We start from the raw sequence: 15,895 nt of genomic DNA, 5'->3' as shown, positions 1-15,895 counted from the left end.
TTTCTGGGTTGAATCAACGCTCAAAGATGTCATCCACAATTAACATCTAGCTTACTCCAACGACCCTGCTGCTGCACTAAAAAAGGTGCACGATATATGGGACAAGAAGAGAAGTTGTTGCACCATAAATGTCAATGTTGGAGAGACATCTTCCATGATTCAGAAGATCTGTTAATCCTTAAAGGCATTAATCAAAGATTGAATGGGATAACTACAATATGCCGCTGCCCTGATAACAGAAATTGAAGCAACATAGTCTAGTCTGGGTATGTATTTTTAATTTCTACATGTCTTGGTAGTGAAAAACTCAAATTCATTTTTCGCTATAGCGAGGTCAACCTCTCCCATAGGATAAACATTGGCTTTCCTTATTACATTTAATAAATGATAACTTTCAATTGGTAGATGATGGACAGGTTGAGTTTGGTGTCTGAAGAATTATAATTTAAAACCCTCTTTAATTGTAAAGTGACATTTTAAGTCACAGTTCTGAAAATGGCACATTTTTTGTCCTAACCATTTGGTGCTTGCAGCCTGTCCCTAGGTGTAGCTGGTAGTTGGTCTTTGTAGATTGCTCCGAGACAGTGAAACAAAGGGAAGATAGGTGTTGGCAGGATGGGACACTCTGACTTAACGAGGGGGAGGAGCTGCTTCCTACCACACTTACACATCACAAAGGCCCTGCACGAACACACTCACAAATCAGTCAGACAAAGGGTTTGTCACTAGTCTTTTGTGTCCCTAGGCACGCTGGGGCCAGGGCAGGGAGGAAGGAATGCCTTACACCTCAGGGGGGGTGGGAACCTCCTGAACCACCTCCTGCATCAAAGAGGACAACAGATATAAATATTGGACCCTCAAACCCAACTCTTCAGTACACATTTGGAACTGTAGAAGACCCAGATCAAGGAATGCTGTGCTCCTTTGCTGCATGAAGAATTTTCACTCTGCTGCCCTTCTACCTGAGTGAGAAGGACAGGACCTGCATCTTGAGACTGTTGTGTATCCATTTTAGTTATAATTTTATACATTTTATTTTAGCAAACTAGGCCTGCCGCTGTGCACGTTAACCTAGATGTTCTTTATTTTAGCTTCATTATATTATTTTAACAGTAGCCACATATGTGGTCTTGTTTTATTTTCTCTTTCTAGCTGTTCTGCGACGAGGTCAGCACTGTATTCTTAAACAAGACATTTCTTTCACTCTGTGCTTTTCTCAAGGCTGCAGTAAGATAGGTTACCAGCAAAAGTGGTACGTTTTGTCTCCAATGTTCACAGAAACATACACACTCTTACGTGGGATCTTTTTTTGGAACATCAGCTTTTTTATTATAAAAACACTACTTTGACCCATGCACATTAGAGGGAGATTACAAGAAGATGACCACAACTGTATGCTGATTGTTGATTGCTTCGCTGCAGCTGCTTTTGTAGACTACAGGCCTCTTGCTCAGTTATGAGGAATGATGTCTTCCCAGGGGAAACATGAAGGGCAGAATTAGAGCTTAACATGCTGTGCTCTAACATAGCTTAGGTAGGAACTATCCTTAAAGACCTTAGTGACAACATGGTAGCGTTATTCTTCTGTTTTACTCTCCTTGTCACAACTTTAATCCTATTGTGCTTCATTGTTATAGTTATTGCAATACATGCCTTATTATCTAAGATGCAGTTGCTTCAATAAAAACTTATTGAACTATACTCCGCCTCTGACTGTCCTTGCATATGTGAGACTAATGTAACTGAGAGAAACGGGTGAGATCTGAGTGACCACGATTCCCTAGAGGAGTCATTTATGTCATGCTCCCAGTTGCCCCAATCATCCCTGCTCTTGGGTGAAGATGAGGCACTGCTTGTTAGCCGGAACAAAACCCGGATTAGGCCGATAGACCAAAGATCTCCTTACCTTCAGGAAACTTCTCAAGACCTGGCTGTTCGAGCAGTAGCTCCAACCCCCCCCCCCCCCACCTCCTCCCCCACCCTCTCCTGAGCACCTTGAGACCCTCACGGGTGAGTAGTGTGCTTTACAAATCCCTGATTGATTAATTGACAGGTGTCACATTGTGCTGGATCCGACTCAGTCCCCCGCAGAACAGGTTATTCTGCCACCCGAATCCAGTAGTCTCATTAGGATAATGAGAACCTACGCTACAAGACCAGGACCACCAGAGTGACTCCAAGGGCTAGTTGGCTGCCCTCCTAATAAGAGCCTCAGGGACAGAACAGACTCCACTAAACTTGTACCCAGCAATAGGACTCTGCTGGCTGTGAGTCTGCCCTCCCAAGTGGTGCCACCCCAGTCCTGGACATTGGGAGGGGGCCTGAAAGTGCTCTACCAGCTCAGCTTGGTTCCAGCAGACACAACGCAGCACGATGCATCACCTCCTAAACCTCTGCATTGGAACCACTGTGTGACACATCCCTGACAAGGGACTTCGCAGCACAGCCCACAGCCTCCTCTGTGCCATCGCTGTGCGATGCATCCTAGACGCAGGGCTTTACATCGCACACCCCGTAGCTTCTGCGGAATCAGTCCATGCACGATGCATCTTTAACAAAGGACTCTGCATTGCAAGCCCCATGGAAACTGCATCCTTAATAACAATGCAGGACCTCGCATTGCAGCCTCACTGCTTCCCTGAACAGCTGCTGCATGATGCTTCTTCACACCAAGACCTCACATCACTTCAGCTGTGTCATTAATTTTAGATGCAGGATCTCGCCATGCTGCGGAGCCAGGATTTAAGGTAGTCTTCTTCAACGGACCTAACTTGGTCCCTGTATCCAGACCGTGTTCCATCACGAGCGGCCTGAACTTGTACTTTTTCCTGGTCTGGCGTGACTAGATAACCACAGTTGGCGGTATGTGCTTTTTGTTGCTATTTTCACTTAAATTTTTACAAATGCATATCTCCTGTTCTACTGTTTGCACTTTGGATGTTTCAGTGTCAATTTACTAAATTCTATTCTATTTTTTCTAAATTGGTGTGGGATTTTTCTTGTGTGGTGTTCTCACTTCATCACTGTCTGAAGTGCTGCATAAATGCTTCACACCATGCCTCTAGGTTAAGCCTGACTGCCTTTGTACCAATCTATGAGATGGCTAAGCACAGGTTAGTTTGGGGTTTGCTGTGAATTTACTCTAACAGAAATTGTGGTTCCTGCTTGAGAAAAGTCACTCTCCCCTCAACTAGTAACCTACTTTTCAGCACTGACTGCTAAAGCCAACCTTTCATATGTTGCAGTGTCTTCTGAAATTCTTGCACACTGGGTTGATAAGCCAGGCATAAGCGAGTCAACAGTAACAATAATGGGCAAATCATCTGCAAAGCCTTGCAAAGAATATGTTTTGGAGAGAAACCATGTTAAAGGGATACCTATTCACATCCTTCAACTCTGAATCCCCAACCTTCTTCACAGCACTATGTGGTAGCAAATTTTATTTTTATTTTCTTGATAATGACAAACAAATCCTCGGATTCATCCAATATCGGGGCTTCTGAGAAGGCCATATTATTCCTAATATGCTGCATAAACTTTTTGGAGGAATGAGTTGGCTCTCTTGTTGTAAAGGCAGCTGACAGCACTATCTCAATCATGTACTGAATGTCAGTGTAAGTTGGAACTACTTCAGAAAAGCCTCCCCTCACTGGATTTGCTAAAGTCAGTCCTTCCTGTTTATTTGCATTGTCTAGCGATTCCCAAACCAGAATTGTGCGATGCAGCTATTAAAAACCTAGAAGGTGTTTCCACTCAAAGAGGGGTTTAAACTGTGGTGGAAAATGAATAGGGATCATGAACACAAATAAAGGCTCGAGGTGCCCAGGCTTTGCTAAAGCAGGACCCCCTACATGCCTTCCCAGACAATTACGTGAATGTGTTTGCTATTGATGGACTTCTTACTTCATAACACAATATTCTATATGGATAATACAGCAGAACCATCTTTTTAAAAATTAAAACATAACATCACTACTTACCTGATCCTGGAGATCGTACCCAACGAAGAAGCAAACAAAAACAGAATGCAAGGTTGGTATAGTTCCTTTATAGGGTCGAGCGCCCAGCCACTCTGGCCCCTGTTGTAATCTCTCTGTGGGCTTTTAACCACACCCATGTCACGCCCATCAGTTTGGTTGGTTCGTGGGCTTCTATATCATGTGACAGATAAAACGGTGGAGCCACGTTGGAGAGATGGTAAACATGCATTTAAACTTGGTGACTATTTTGGTACCAGGAGCCTTCTCTCATGATGAGTGTGCTGGACAAGGAGGTGATGGAACTCTTATGGGAACACACGTGTCTTGCAAACGTATTATGTAGTGGTTAATTTAACCAGGACTTGGTTTCAGTGCACCCATGTGTGATATGTCTCCTCGAATTTGCGCTAGGGAATTACATTAATACATGCCAAAACGTGACTGCTACAAGGATATGGAGCTCTTGTTACTTGCAGCACCAGACAAAAAAGACAGAACACCAGTGAAAATTAGGGAGATCAAATTAGCATATGCAAGAGATGAACTTTGTAGGAAACGTTTGCAAACTTCTAAAATAAAAGTTTTATTGCATTTCTCTAGATCTTGCTTGCATTCATCTTCTCGCTTTGCCCTTTCTTTTTTTTTTGGGAAAGTTAGATAAAGCGTGATTTTGGCAGTGCAAACCTTTTCCTAATACCATTTTCAGAAAAAGCGTACACAGCATATTTACAAGCCCAGTGATGCGGAGCAGCATGGAAAGGGCAGAAATGCATTGTCCTAACAATATATGTTGCATTTCTGCCTTACCCCCTGTGCTGGCCCACAAATTGCTGCCTAGCACCAAAGTAGGCACCCTTGCACCATGGTGCAAGGGTGTCTGTGTTTTTGGCAGGATTTTGTGCAGGAAGGGACGCTATGTGTGCTGCACAATGCAGCACACATGGAAAGAGGAAAAACGAGGAGAAATAAAGATATTTCTCCCTGTTGCACCTGACCTGGGGAGACGTACAGTTTTGACCCATTCCCAGGTTTACAGATTCTTGTAAATCTGAGAATGCTACAAAGCCCATGGATGTTGCGTGGGAATACTCACCGCAACGCCCATGGAATGCCTCCCTGACGCAGTGTAAGGTAACGCATTTACTTCTACTGCGTTGCCTTACACCACATCCACAAGGCCATGAAAAGCCACGCAAACATGGCTTTGTTGATATGGGCTGCACTTTTTCAAATTTTTAGAGAAAAACCAAGGACCACATTTACGACCCTGGTTGTGTTGCTCTTGCAGCACGTAACATGGTGGACGAGCAACACAACTCCTAAAACAGATATATGAAGCCGCTGAAGGCCACCATAAGGTGGCCTTGCGTGACTTCATAAATCTGGAGTAACACAATGCATCAAAAGTCGGTGAGTTGCATTACTCTGCCCTGGGAAGGCGTTCCATAGGTGTTTCTGGGTGTTCCCATGCAACTCTCATGGATTTTGACGCATTCCCAGATTTACAAGAAGCTGTAAACCTGGGAATGCACCAAAATGCTATGCCTTCCCAGGTGGAGGCATTTTGCAGCGCACATAGAAAGAGGAATATGCCTCAAAGGATTGTTTTTGTGCAGGAAGGTGTCCCATCCTGCACAAAAATAATCCTGCATGTAATGCAGAGGCCCTTGCACAATGGTGCCAGCGCAGGGGAAAAGGCAGGAGTGTGCGTTATTCTGATAAATACAACTCGGTCCTGCATTTTCCCTGTGACTTGGGGGCCATATGTACAAACACTTTTTCCCATAGACACAGAATGGGGAAAAACCTTTGCTAAATCTGGCCCTTGCTGCGTTGCTCTCCGTGACTTTTCCATAAATATGTACCATATTCTGACAATTTTTTCAGACTCCCTCCACAGGAAATCACAAACCCTGGGTAAATCAAAATCTCTAGACCGTGGGGAAAAGAAAAAACGCATTTGGCTTGGAAACCATTTGTGAAAAATGTTATAAAGGCTTTTTCAATAACTGTACAAATGTCAAGAGGCACTATGTCGAAACTGAGGGGGTTGCAAAATGCTCTTATATGGTTGCCAAAGAACTCTCCGATGCACTTCGACATAGATAGTAATGTATTTTTGATACTGATTTTTTTTTTACCTTTTAACCAATAAACGTTCCACGTCTGCAATACAAACATGATTTTATCCTGTGAACAGGAACTCGAGTAAGCACCTATGGAGCCATTTAAAGCATATAGGGAGGAGAGTACATGGAATGTGTGAAATCAAAGCAGACGCCAGTACATGCCAACACGATGCACAAAACAAAAACATAACCTTATTTCAACATGAAAATGCTATATTCCATAGAATGATATGTTTGTAAAATATGTTGTGAATCTGGACTTCGGTTCTGCACTGCACACGTGTAATACTGTGCTTACTTTTTAGCCCAGAAAGCTGTTGGGTGGGGAACTCCTCTCGCAGATACCAGTCCACATCAGCCAGCTACCTATGTGCCCCTGTCTGGATGTGCTCAGAAGACTATATTACCGCACCTGATCGACTCTCCATACCACTGCTTTAAAGGCGTGCTTACGTTTTGGTATTGTGATAAGAGTACTCCCAGCAACAATGCCGTGAGAACTTTAAATAAACGTTTTTGAGTGGTAGAAGCATGAGAAAAGGTGGATCGAGGCAAGAAACGTCGTTTGGGATGCAGTTTTGACCAGTATTGTATGAACTGTGGGTAATAGTTTACAGTACATAATTATGTTGATAGCACAAAGGATCATAAATGTGCATTTTAAATACATCCGATGCATCCTTGTACAGCCATGTTCTTAGATTTCAGCTAGCATTGACTTTGATTTCTAAAAAATTTAGTTCGGCAAAAAAAGTCAAAGACACGAATTGGCTGACGTTGGTTGTCGACTTTTCTCGTCATAAAATGGTCTTAACATTCATGGGTAAAGGCAACTAAATATAGCTTATTTTTAGCCAATGGCATCATGCGTGTAAATATTAGGGTAGGCTGCCCTGATGACAACCAGCCTTGCTGTAAATGTTTTCTTAGTATCCACTTTGCAGAGGGCAGGATTTGCTATACATTCGTGCCCGAGGGTTGATGAGAGGCGTGCATTGAATCAGTGCTTGCAGCGCCTTAAAGCCTCGTTAAGAGGGCTTTCAATGAACGTGACCAGGATAGGCAATATGTGCCAACTCCTCCAAGGAAGACTTGCAGGATGCGTTTTGTCGCAAATGTGTTGGGTTTATAAAGCGAAAATAGCCCCAAAACACACTGGCACACAACACAACAAGCGGTGTTTACCATAGGGTATATTAAAAAGACTGGGAACCAGAGGGAAACAAAAACTCCGCGAGAAGGTATTTTTTTCCCTGAAGAGCAGCGTGTTTGGTAATTTTATTGAGGAAGGAACAACGGTGCAACAAGGTGTGCGGTGAAAGTGTTTTGCTTAGTGCCTTTCCTGTCTTGCTAAGCACCCCAGAAAGTGCAGAGTACTCCTTCCTCGCGTTCCTTTATGTCTGTGTCTGTTAAATCGTATGAAATACACAGGGGATTTACTTTCAGAATTCAAATTGAGAATCCACCTTTGTATTTTTTAATCAAATAGCGGCATCTGTCTCAGTTTAAATTGCAGCAGAGCATGTGGTCCAGCTTAATTGGCTTTGGCATCTTTCAGTGCCTTGCCACACCATGTCACGTGATTCTTGTGGATCAATCACACTTTCTTTTACACCTTGTCATATGCAAATAGTTATTTACCAGTGATGGCTCTCTGCTGATCTCGGTAGGGTCTACACCAGGTGGGTGCAATGTGAAACTAGTACATTTCCACCTTAATTTTTCGGGGTGCTTTCTGCTGGCACTGCAATATTCCAGAAATAACCGATTGGGTGCGGCCCTGCATTATGCAAGACCATGGGAATTATGCCGCATTGCAGTCCCAAATGGTGCAGCAAGGAAAGTGAGGCACATTATACAGCATTATGTGGCACATTGTGTGGCAACATGTCTCTAACATTTACATTTTAAAAGACATAACTTCAAAAAGGGATCCCAAAGATATGTACAAATGCAACAATATATTAAAGGTAAATGTCTGACTAGCAGGCACTGTAAAATACAAAAGATCATACTTTTTAAAGAGAAGTAAACTTTTTAAAATTCTTCTGTAATACCTTCTTGATATAACTGCTGTGCGTAGAACAGTATCTGTGGTATAATACGAATTTGTACGATTAATGAAACAAAACGTTGTTCCACTCTAAATTACATTTAACAAGGTGAGAGTTTTTTCATGTGATAGACAAAAGCCCCTTCTAGAGTCTACCAATTGGGGACATTACTGTTGTCTTAGCAAACGCGTTACCTCAGTACTCGTTTAATAATTTAAGGCAACAGTCAACAACAGAAAGGGGATAATTTCATTTTTGCAAAGATTGTCCCACTGCTTTGCACCGTGCGTATTCTTCTGTAAGCTTTGATCCATTTGAGCTAGAAGCACATTTTTAGCTGAAACGTACAATTATGCAGCAGATGACGGTCATGTGGCAAGTGCGGCAAATCCATAATTACACTGAAGATGCCACGGCCACTGTCACGTTTTCCCAATTGTCCTGCATGTTGTGTTAGCTGGCTTTCATAACTTTACACGCGTAAAAAAGGCACAAAAAGTGACTCAATTTAACAAATGCTGAGGGCATCAACATTGTATTTTTTACGAACGTTCCAGTCTGTATTTTGATTTGGTAGCAGAAAAGTACATTTTAAATTATCCCTTGTCAGAACTATTTGTAGAAATGTAGCGAGCCCTCCTCACGCCCCAAACATGCAAACAATATTGGACCTAATTCACAAATATTATTTCTGTGAGTAGATGTAGCTTACTTTTGACTTGGTCCAGCCCATTAATTTGTAGTGTTTCTTTTATCAGTAGTCAAGCATGTATGTTGAAGTCAAAATCCTTATTATCATGAAACCATTCCTAGGCCCACATTAGAACCTGAACTAATGTAGTGTCAGGCATAGAAGGGTTCAGACAGCATTATATCGGAGTGAAGGGTGGTGTGCAACAGTTGTTTTCAGAGAAAACTAATTTCATTGGTTAATATGGTTTCCCATTCAACAGTGGGCATCTAAAGCATCATGTTCTCATTTAGGTACCTAGAATCATTAAACTCTCTGGATCAAAGCTTTTGTTGTTATCATGTTGTGAAAATCAGAATGTATTGGAAATACGCTAGAATAAATATTGATGCAACATTAATAACCATTAAAAAATAAAATACTCATGTAGTCGTGCTATTGATTCATATCAAGCTGCCAAATATTGTGGAATCTGAATGCAAAATGGTGCCAAATATTGTGGTCCCTTATTTCAATGTGTTATGATTATGCAAAATGTTGTGTGGTGCCCTTTGCTTACACCTTTGTGGTGTGTTTCATCTTAGCTTAGGGAAATGTTTATGCTTTAAAAAGTGATTCATACTCTGATTTGTATAGGAATTGCAATAATGTTATGTTATGTGGTTTCACTGTGGACAGCACGAGCAGCCAGGTAGAGCCTCATGGTGGGCATGAAGCAGGTAAGATCCAGTTCCCCCAGCCCCACCTAGGGCCCAGGTGGGTGAAAATAATGGTCAGGTCTATACACAGGGTGAGGGACAGCAAAGCACAGGGTTGCCTCTAGTCCCACAAAGGTTGTCCCGGTTCCCCACAGCAACATTACAGGCCTAGTGGGGGCACACTCTTCAGAGCAATTGAGGTAGCCCAGTTTTAGTTTCTTCAGTCCAGGCTAGGCAATGATGAGTGAGGTGTGTATGGACAGGCTGTGCCTCCCAATGTCCAGTGAGACCACCCCAGCCCCGGTTTGGCCCCCTGTGGCACCCGAAAAGTATACCAAGGCCATAATTCGCCCCTCAGACTCTCCAGGGAGCCTAGTGAGGAGGCCCTCTCTTTCAGTAATGGACCCACTACAGGCTCATCAATGCTCCAACTGGCAGTAGCAGAATGACCAGATGGCCAGCAGTGGGCTCCAATGTTTCATTGTCAGCTGCCCAGGTAAGCTTGTTCTTCAGATCACACTGCCAAACTGCATGGTCACCATATGTGGCTTTGAGGAGTGCAATCCTTTCAAGACTTGGTTCAGCTGCAGTGCCAGGCAGGGAGAAAAATCACCAGAGCACCACCTCCCCACCACCACTCCTCCCAGCTTGTCTGGGTTCACTGTGGCTAGATAGTAGGAGGATGATGCCAGATAAAAGGAGATTCTGCCAGAACTCTCTTAGGATATGTCCACCATGTTGGCCATCCAAACCACACCCCATGTTATACGTTTTTAATGTTATATCAATGAATAATAATTTCATTTCCCACTACTAAACCGTACAGTAACTGAAATCCATTTAGAACTCATAGTAAATGTTTTCAGAAAAATGGCATAATGCCTTCAGTCTTATTGAAAGGGTGGCTAATAGCATGAAATCCAGTGAGGCAAGTGTCAGTGCTGATCACAATTTCGATGCACAGTATACAGGTTTAGTGCTGCAAGATGTGTGTAAACACCCCCCCTTCACCCCAGATGATTAAAGTTACTTTTGTCACATTATATTACCCTGGCTGTCTCAAAACAGACCCAAGCTAAACTCTCTGAAAACGGACTTCCTACTACTCATAATAGCTTCCCTCCTATCCAAGAATAGATTGACCACGTAGATACCGTCAACTACAAACCTGCCACTATAGAATCAACTAAATCCCTCGGAATAACACTGGATAAAAATCTAAACATAACCACATTTCAGTAAATTCCTGTGTAGTGCATCATTCCAACCCAATCTCCTGAGGAAATTAAAGCAGTTCCTGGCACCACCAGCAGGGGCGGCTGGTGTTCAAGGGCTAAGGGGCTGCGCCCCTAGCCTTATCTGGCCTCTCTAGTGAAGCATATATTTAATTGCATGATGAAAGTAAAACATTTTCTGCACAACATTTTCAGAGTGAAAGTTGTGCACTTTGTAAAGCCCCACTGCGCTTGCGTCAGTATGTGGCTGAAAGCTGCACAGTAGGGCTGACAGGGCTTGCCCACGCAAAGCCCTTGCGTTTTCTCAGAACGCAGTGACGTCCCTGGCTTATCTCCTCCTCCACCAGAAGCCCTGATAGTAAACAGCCTGGAGCGTTATTTGTTCAGCCCGGGTTTCTGAAAACTTCATGTCACTCCGATATTATTATCCACCCTTTCCTATTTACTCAATTGGTGGGGTGTGATCAGAAGGGTCTATGTACCAGAGGTCACATTTTATTAAAAGAATGTGGCATTGCGCAAAGAAAATCCAATTTTCCTGCATTGCAAGCAGTCTGTGGCAGAGAAATTGAATAAATACAATAAATAACTCCGTCCAGGGCTCTCTGGGAGACAGGAGTGTGACCTGAAGACCTCAAGTCATAAATATGCCAAAGACAACCCTGAACACAAGTAAGTTGGAGCTTTTTTACAGACAATAAGAACAAAATCTGTTCTCTCAGCTTTATTTCTTCTGCAGAGTAATGAGGTGATATGTCATATTAAACATGTAATCTGCAGCTCAAATAAACGTGTACCTTTTATCACTGAAACTGCTGGATACTGGATTAGTGAGGCAATGTGTGTTTGTTTGAATGTGTTTGCGGGGCTTGACTGAGTGGCTGAGAAAATGTGGGTGTCTGTGTATAAGAGTTGTGTGAATGGCGTTGGATGACAATGTGGATGAGTAAGGTGCAATTCCGTCTTGTATTTGTGCCCAACCACTGCTTTCAGTAACAAGCCACCACTGACCACCAGATTTCACATTAGCAGTACAATCACTAGTGGTCCCGAGACTAGGATACGGCTATGTGACCTTTATAGGTCTTACCAAGTCGAGAACGACTCCACTCAAGGCAACCCTCAACCCAGCAACAAGACTGATAAAAGGCACGCAATGTTTTGTCCACATTACCCCTTCACAGACGTCTCTCCACAGGCTCCCTTTTGAAACTAGCTGAAGATTGCTCACCTCTCTCAAAGACTTGCACTACGACGAATGCTGGAACCTGGCTGAACTGATTTGAATATCTGAGGGCAGCAGCTCCCTCAGAAGTCAGAACTCACTGTCAGGTTCAGGAGACAAAAATACCTACACATGCTCCTTTGCATTGTCTTTCCCATGAATATAGAACTTTCTCCGGCCTGGTATTTGGTTGAACCAATCAACCTCTGTCTTCAAAAAAGAGTTGAAAAGGATCCTAATGAACATATTCCTTACATAATGTCCTGGTTAGACTGACTTCAGGGATGACCCCTTGATGATACTATAACATATCCATCTCAGCAAACCGGACAGAAACAAGGTTCACCCAGGTGACTTGAACCAGATCATCTCAGGCCCCTAGAAATGCCATCTTTAGAGGAACCGCATATTGCTTCGTAACTGAGTTACTGTTGCTTGGTATTATTTGTGATGCATCAGACCATATTTTGTTCATGTTTTATGTTCATGTTTTGCTTCTATTCCAGCTTGTGTAGAGTGCTATGATACTCTATGGTCATGTTTGTGCTTTCTAAATCTCTTTAAGTAAATAAAAACATATATTTAGTCAAGTCTAAGAGTTGTTTGTCACCTGTATTTGTAATAATCTTTTATTGCCCTGTTGTCATAAACAGCACTTAATATTAGGGGTTGCCTGAATACAAGGCATCAAAATATTGTCTCACTTAAGGCACAGAGGATTAAATGATCTGTCCAGTATCCTGCAATTTGGACACTTGGAAATGCAATGTATGCTTCCTGCTACAATTGACAACTTTGCCATATCTAATAACTGTTTCCCATTCATTTTTTTGTTAACATGATTAATTTGTTTTTTCATGCCTGCACCCTATATCTAATGTGTTACTTTTGCTCTCTTCTTCTTTGGTAAACGTTATTCACTATAAAAATTGGCTGATAAATATACTTCTTTTTCTAATACCAGATCTATACGGTGTGCACAATATATTATAATATAGAGCAGAATATCCAATAGCAGTAGTACTGCCCTTTGAAAGAGGAGCCACTTTCTACTTCCCACTGGAAGTAGCAACACTTTTGCAAATGGTCAGTGCTACAGTCCTCTGGTGATATTGCATCAACTTGCTTGCTTGACATTTATTAGAAGGAATTGCTTTGTAAATGTGGAAAAGCATACATAGATTCACATACTCTGTCCAACTCAAAAAAGTTGTTAGAACAATATAGCCCCACTTTAAACATCTGGAGCAGTCAGCTAATTGCTGTGAGTCCATCCAATGTCATTAGCAATGATGCATTTCAAAACCACTTGAAGGATACAGAAATCAGTAGAAGGGTTATTTTAAGTAGGCATTTCATATGCAGTTTTATTTAATTGTTCTAGTATCTCAGTATTCATCCAAGCCCCAAACAAACTAAATGTTGTAGAGGAACTAACAGCTCCCCTTTCACTGAATTAACAATGCCACTTGCACCCCTAGGAAGTTTCTACCTGAAGGAGCTAGCTGTTTGTATTTTGAGAATGTAGTGTGCACACTGGGGACCAATGGAATGTTCTGAGGTGTCAAAAGAATTCATCTAGCACAGTCTCTTGATCTCCTTCCAAAGTACAAGACCTACTTTTGTACTTTCACCTCATTAGTGCATTTGAAGATTCTGCTGTACAACCCACAGTCCGCAAAATCGGGCCTCACCCCAGGTCTTGTACTTCAGGATAGTATTACCTAAATGCTCACTTCCTTGTCCCACTGTTTTACTTGGGTCACTCCAATCATAATGTATACTGAAAGACTCATGCTCATTTCAAATATATGTGATGAATCTAAAGCTACATTTAATCACTTATTTAAACTGACCCACTCCTCCAGTCTAAATATATTCATACAATGTCGCTTAAATGGAAGACTTGACAAGGACCAACCCGAATGTCATACCTTTCAAGCATCTGCTAACCAGCATTGATTATACTTTTCTTTGTACCTCAGAATCTCTAAATGCACAAATTTAAGATTGGAGCCAGAGTAGAAAGCAATCATGGACTTCAGCATATACCCTTAAAATGTCCCCACAACTGATTTAATTCCAGAAACATCTTTCTGAGTCTGAGGTAATAACGGTAATAAGTACAAATTCTGTAAAGTGGGACTGCAATCTCCTATATCAAGCAAAACATTATGGAACCAAAACTTCATGAAGGGCATCCTGATCACAACACATTTGGAACAATCCAATACTCCTGAGTTGGAAAAGGAAATCCTGAACTCTTCAGGAACAAAACATACTTTGACTTAGCACCACTTATATATAGTGTACCCCTAAGTTCTAATCTGAAGAATATCACCAGGACCAAGCGAATGATACAAAGAAAGAAGTCTGAAACATTTACCTACTTTGAGTTGCATGTTAAGCAATCAAAGTACAGAAGTGCAAATGATTTAATATCTTCTAGCACAACAAACAGACAAAGATAGCTGGATTATGACAAACTCTTAAGTCAAAAAATATTTTCTTAAGCTTCAACTCCTCTACATACCACTATTACAATTTAAAGGACTAAGGAAGGACACTGAAAAATCAGCTGTATGCTGCTTGTGTCACTCTTACAAAGAAACCATAGCACACATTTTATGTATATGCCCTAAGCTATCATATGTACGTAAGACATACGTGACACCAATCTTAAATACTCTTGGAACCAGAACAATAGCAGAAACAACTGTTTTGGGCTCCAAGGGTAGGACAGGGAAAACTTTCAGATGCACAGTAAAATTCTTGTCCACTACAGAGGACAAACTAAAATCTTGAATGCTCCTAATCATTGTACCATCCAGCACAACCTTAAAACAATCCCTTTCGAAGGACAAGGACTCAATTACTAATCATCTCAAACATCATGGCAACAAACCTACCATTGAACTCAATTGCTTAGCTTTAAAGATAACCTAAATCAATCATACATAGCAGTGCCTAATTTGTGTCACATCTAATATGGTTTAAAATAGACCTAACATTTCATTAGTGAATGGCAAATTTAATGAACAAGTTTTTATAATTGCAATAGCAATATTTATTTTATGTCATTTGAAACAAATAATAGTACTACCTTCTTTTATTACTGTAAATGATTTTAAAGATAAATTTATACAATAAAGAACTGAATTAATTCATTCATTAACTCACCACTGTATGAAGAGGAGGAAGGTTGTTTACTCCCAAAAGCACCAGACGTAAGCAAAAATGTATCCCTTGGAAACCCACTTCAGACACTATTGGACCTAGCGTTCTCTATCCTCATACGTATGATAGTCACCACCATCTGTCACAAATTCTTCTTCCAACTGGCTCTCAACAGATTTTGAGCCAATCCAATTAGTTGCAAAGCTCCATTCTACCCCAAGTAAGTGTACATTTCTATAGTGCACACTATACCAAAGCATCTCAAGGCACTGAGGCCCAGATTTACAAGAATCTGGAACATTAGTACTTATTCGCCAGATTTCTTGCGCCCCCCCACCGCTACCTAACGACAGCATGGGTGCGCTGTATTTACAATACAGCGCACTATGGTGCACATTAGACCAATATCGTCAAAATCTTTGACCCTATTGTGGCCCTTTGCTCCACTAGCGTCAAAAATATTGAAGCTAGTTGAGCAAAGTGCAAAGAGGCCCATTGATTTCAATAGGTACATCCTCGTTAAAAATGACGCCAAAAATGGTGCAGTGAAATCTTGTAGATTTCATTGTGCCAGTTGTGGAGGCCTCTTATTGCCGGAATTCCCCCTTTGCATATATTATGCCTGACCCAGGCATAATGTGGCGCAAGGGGTCACAAAGTAGCGCAATGCATGCATTGCACCACTTTGTAGATATGGCACTGCAAT

The 15,895-nt window shown here is 41.8% G+C and overlaps 1 protein-coding gene across 4 annotated transcripts in view; it reads left to right on the top strand.

Moving 5' to 3' along the window:
• ZDHHC2 (zinc finger DHHC-type palmitoyltransferase 2) overlaps window positions 1–9,283 on the top strand; it is a 735,003-nt gene extending 725,720 nt beyond the window's left edge. For 3 of the 4 annotated variants that reach the window (XM_069200622.1, XM_069200616.1, XM_069200600.1), the window contains one exon: window positions 6,415–9,283. The gene's annotated coding sequence lies outside the window, so the exon portion shown is untranslated. The remainder of the gene's footprint in view (window positions 1–6,414) is intronic. The other variant, XM_069200609.1, reaches the window with a different exon arrangement.
• Window positions 9,284–15,895: the final 6,612 nt, after the last annotated feature.

Source organism: Pleurodeles waltl, chromosome 1_2 (assembly GCF_031143425.1).
Source record: "Pleurodeles waltl isolate 20211129_DDA chromosome 1_2, aPleWal1.hap1.20221129, whole genome shotgun sequence".
NCBI classification, from domain to species: domain Eukaryota; kingdom Metazoa; phylum Chordata; class Amphibia; order Caudata; family Salamandridae; genus Pleurodeles; species Pleurodeles waltl.
Note: the sequence above shows the minus strand (reverse complement) of the source record. Positions and strands in the feature narration are given on the sequence as shown.